This window comes from Artemia sp. Qi Xiang Cuo, chromosome 16 (genome assembly GCF_049724085.1).
Source record: "Artemia sp. Qi Xiang Cuo chromosome 16, ASM4972408v1, whole genome shotgun sequence".
NCBI lineage: Eukaryota > Metazoa > Arthropoda > Branchiopoda > Anostraca > Artemiidae > Artemia > Artemia sp. Qi Xiang Cuo.
This window is the reverse complement of record NC_142809.1, coordinates 14597660-14602886: the sequence shown is the minus strand read 5'-3', so window position 1 is coordinate 14602886 and position 5227 is coordinate 14597660. Positions and strand designations below refer to the sequence as shown.

General features: G+C 39.0%; 1 pseudogene; it reads left to right on the top strand.

Annotated features, from left to right (window-relative positions):
- Positions 1-209: 209 nt before the first annotated feature.
- LOC148942605 (uncharacterized) lies at positions 210-4577 on the top strand (annotated as a pseudogene).
- Positions 4578-5227: the final 650 nt, after the last annotated feature.

Here is a 5227-nt window from a genome sequence, read left to right as displayed (position 1 = left end):
ACTTTTTTCATGTGCCGACACTCTCACCGCTACAATGAAACTGAGCTCGCATCAACAAAAAATTGACTGGGATAGAGAGAGAGGAGTAAATCACCCTTGAACCCCATATTTCATATAAGATTATGCCTAAATTTCAAAACTAGTATTTGAAAGCATATATACGATATTATTGTGCCGTGTCTTGACCAATATATCAATGCATCGAGTAAATGCAATTCGACCACGACGTCGAAGCTTTATGCAGTATTCTAATAATGGATACTTAGTTTTCATTATATCAACAAGCATTCCCCGAGAAAACATCTTCCTTTGAATAAACAGCTCTAGAAAATCGTCATCTAGAATCGTACGCTTTTCAATAAAATCTAAACTCCCCACGATTCTCTCTTTCTAAAATCTATCCATTTCCTAATGAAATCCAAATGCTCTCAAAACCAGCTTCAAACTAGCCAAAACTGTTTTCACTCTAAAAAGTACCCGCTACCCTACTATAGAATGAAAAATATCTTTGATTTAGAAACAATTTTATTGAGCATAATTACAACAATAATATTCACTGATTCATTTTGTTCTCATCAATATATTTCGATAGCACATCTAATGCTGTCCGAAGTCTATTTATATGGACAATATTCAATTTTCCAGCAAAACATAGTTGCTCCTCCTGCTTAAATTTGCTTAATGATATCACGTATCTAGCATACATATCGTCCCATTCGAGGCATAGTCTACAACCTCCGGTTATTTCCACAGCCACATTTGATACTGGTATATCTTTGCTGCTGCCGGCTCCACCATCAATCTCCAATAATGTAAATGCTCCACTCATTTTCTCTACGAATATCCTCTCAAATAAACTATTCTCTCTAAGTTCAAGTATCTTACTAATATGAATTGAAATCAAAATCAGTCCTTTTATTCAAATCCAATTACCAATCAAATTGTCGTGATGACCGCTCCCTGGTAAGGTGTGACTGTCCTTGGTAACTTAATGTACTGGTTAGACTGCACTCCATATTTCTATGTAATTTCATGTGTAATTGACCTATATATCAGTTTCCTTGGTAAGTCAATGCACGGGTTAGACTACTTTTTTGTGAAATTCAATGTGTATTTTCATTCAATAGTATAGATACTAATGGCTTGTGCTCTTTTTAATAGTCGAAAGTGATTGGAGAGCAACTAGCCCCCCCCCCCCACGCCCATCATTCCCCAAACACATCCAATAAAAATTTTGAGATAACCATTTTGTTCAGCGTAGCTGATTTCCAGATAGAAAATATGTTTTTGAGGAGGACACTCCCCCAAAACCCTCGGGGCAAGGGTTTAAAGTTATGCCCTGGGGTCATATAAGGTTTTTATAGAAGGTGTTGTCGTAGAAACTTCAAAAAAGGCTCATTCAATTGGAAATTCAAAGGGCGAGTGCCCTTTTTAATAGTCAAAATAATTGGAGGGCAACTAGCCTCCCCCCCCTCCACGTGCATCATACCCCAAAACACATCCAATCAAAATTTTGAGATAGCCATTTTGTTCAGCGTAGTTTACTTCCAGATAGAAAATATGTTTTGAGGAGGACACTCCCCACAACCTTCGGGGCAAGGGTTTTAAGTTATGTCCTGAGGGCATATAAGAACGATGCTGGCACAATGTATCATTTATTATTTTTTCCTTTAGAGCAGGGCACTTCGTATCGAAGAAGTTGCCGTAAAAACTTCGAAAAGGGCTCATTCAATTGGAAATTGGAGTGGCTTGTGCTCTTTTTAACAGTCGAAAGTGATTGGAGGACAACTAGCCCCCCCACGCCCATCATTCCCCCAAATACATTCAATCAAAATTTTGAGATAGCCATTTTGTTCACCGTAGTTGATTTCCAGATGGAAAATATGATTTTCAGGAGGACACTCCCCCACAATGTCGGGGAAAGGGTTTTAAGTTATGCTCTTGGGGCATATAAGGTTTTTATAGAAGGCGTTGTCGTAGAAAGTTCAAAAAAGGCTCATTCGATTGGAAATTCAAACGGCTAGTGCCCTTTTTAATAGTCAAAAGTGATGGGAGGGCAACTAGCCCCCCCCCCATGCGCATCAATCCCCCAAACACATCGAATCAAAATTTTGAGATAGCCATTTTGTTCGGCGTAGTTTATTTCCAGATAGGAAATATGTTTTTGAGGAGGACACTCCCCCACAACCCTCGGGGCAAGGGTTTTAAGTTATGTCTTGAGGGCATATAAGAACGATGTTGGCACAATGTACTATTTATTATTTGTTTCCTTTAGAGCAGGGCACTTCGTATAGAAAAAGTTGTCGTAGAAACTTCAAAAAGGGCTCATTCAATTGGAAATTCGAGTGGTGTAGAAACTTAAAAAAGGGCTCATTCGATTGGAAATTGGAGGGGCTAGTGCCCTTTTTAATAGTCAAAAGTGATTGGAGGGCAACTAGCCCTCCCCATGCCCATCAGTCCCCCAAACACATCCAATCAAAGTTTTGAGATAGCCATTTTGTTCAGCGTAGTTGATTTCCAGATAGAAAATATCTTTTTAAGGAGGACACTCCCCCAAAATGCTCGGGGCAAGGGTTTTAAGTTATGCCCTGGGGGCATATAAGGTTTTTACAGAAGGTGTTGTCGTAGAAACTTCAAAAAAGGCTTATTCGATTGGAAATTTAAAGGGCTAGTGCTCTTTGCAATAGTCAAAAGTGATTGGAGGGCAACTAGACCCCCCCCCCTCACGCCCATCATTTCTCCAAACACATCCAATCACAATTTTGAGATAGCTAATTTGTTCAGCGTAGTTGATTTCCAGATAGAAACTATGTTTTTGAGTAGGAAACTCCCCCACAACCCTCGGGGCAAGGGTTGTAAGTTATGCCCTGGGGGCATATAGGGTTTTTATAGAAGGTATTGTCGTAAAAACTTCAAAAAAGGCTCATTCGATTGAAAATTCAAACGTCTAGTGCCCTTTTTAACAGTCAAAAGTGATTTGAGGGCAACTAACCCCCCTCTCTCGCCCACCTTTTCCAAAAACACATCCAATCAAAATTTTAGATAGCCATATTGTTTAGTATTGTGGATTTCCAGATAGAAATGCTTTTGAGGAGGACACTTCCCCACAGCCCTCAAGGCAAGGGTTGTAAGTTGTGCCCTGGGGGCATATAAGGTTTTATAGAACGCGTCGTCGTAAAAACTTCAAAAAGGACTCATTCGATAGGAAATTAAAATGGCTAGTGCCCTTTTTAATGGTCGAAAGTGATTGGAAGGCAGCTAACACCCCTTCAACGCCCACCATTTCCCCAAACATATCCAATCAAGATTTTTAGATAGCCATTTTGTTCCACGCAGTTTAAAGTTCAGGAAATTATACCTTTGAGCCGAAACCCCCCCCCCCCCCCAGTTTTCAGGGAAAGTTTTGTAAGTTTTACTGCAGTAGAGTACTCGGTTTTTGTTGGGTGCTTTGTCGTAAAATCTTCAAGAGGGGTTCTTTCTATTGAACGTTCTAAGGGTTTTTGCACTTATTAATAGTTGAATCCAGGTTGAGAAACAAAAAAACCCCTGGCATGCCCACCTTTTCCCCACAACACATCCAATCCAAATTTTTAGATAGCCATTTTATTATTGTATATAGGCAAAACTACAGCATCTTCTGTAAGTCCTTCTTCTTCTCTACCTGACTTTAGGTCTGACCTTGGACCGCCTTGTCCTAAATCAATGGCATTGGATCCTGCCTCTGAAGCTGAAATATCCAGAATTGTCAATTGTTTGAGGGGTTCTTCATCTTCTGGCCCAGACCGTATTCCGACTAAGATTGTAAAGTTCATTCTTCTTGTCATCATTTCTGCCCTCACGAGACATATCAATCTTTCCTTTGAAAATGGTGTTTTCCCAAGTGCTTTAAAGCCTGTTCGCGTTATTATTCTTTTTAAAGATGGATCAAGGAATGATCCTCCAAATTATCGTCCCATATCCCTTTTATCAGTGTTTAGTAAAATATTTGAAAAAGCTATGCTTTCTCGACTTCTTAATTTTCTTAATTCTAGACACTTTTTTCATGATTTTCCGTTTGGTTTTAGGACGAAGCACTGTACTGAGCATGTATGCGCAACTCTTTTGAAATATTTACATTCAGTTCTTGACTCTGGTCTGATACCTGCTTCTATTTTTCTCGATGTACGAAAAACATTCGACTCATTAACACACAATATTCTGCTTTGAAAACTGTCCCATATAAGTATAAGAGGAATGCTTATTCTTGGTTTCTATCATATTTATCTGGTCGAGTCTTCTCGGTTGATCTGCAATTTTCTAACCCTTCGGGAATAGAGTTTGACGTTCCACAAGGATCTGTTATTGGGCCGATACTGTTTTTAATCTATGATAATGACCTTATTAATGCGGTTAAAAATTTAAAACCTACCTATTGCTGTCGTCTTTGTCAACCAGCATCCGTCACTAATTGTGACAGGAGTTCGTCCTTACCGGATGCACTTATTGCTTTTGCTGATGACAGTGCTATTGGCACAGCTTGTAGAACTGGCTCTGATATTCGTTCAAAGATAAGTACCTGTTTCGGAAGAATGTTTTGATGGTTTGATGCAAACTATAGTATCTTAAATGGCGAGAAGTCATTCTCTCTCATTTGGTTTTGTGTTTTAAAATGTTACCTTCCCTTAAATAAAATGCATATGTCACTAGTTTACTTAGGCACACCTAAGGCTCATTACATTCAATTCCTAGGCATCCTGCCTGACGAGACTTTTTCCTTCGAGCATCATATTGACCTGATTAAAATGAAAGTCCCCAGGAGTCTTGGAATCCTTAGAAAGCTTAAACACATATTTCCAGGGTCGATTCTTAGAATCTTGTTCTACAGCCTAGTTTAGTCTTATGTTTCATATTATTCTGTTATTTGGATGTCAAGTTTTCCCTCGTCTCTGATGCCACTTTCAAAACTTTATGATAAAGCAAGGACTCTTATTAAGGAAACTAACCGATCTTCACTTAAACCCTTGCTTGATTTGAAATCTCTCTATTTTCTTGCTTGTTCTTCTTTCATCTTTTTATAGTTGCACGGCTATCTTCCTGCTGCTCTATGTAAAAATATATCTATTGTTTCTGATCAATCGACTTATCATCTCCGCACTTCCAGCAATTTACAGATTCTTAATACTCCACCGGTGAGGTCCGATTTCAACCCTCTGACAACTTGCAACAGGATTTGGAACACTCTCCCTGT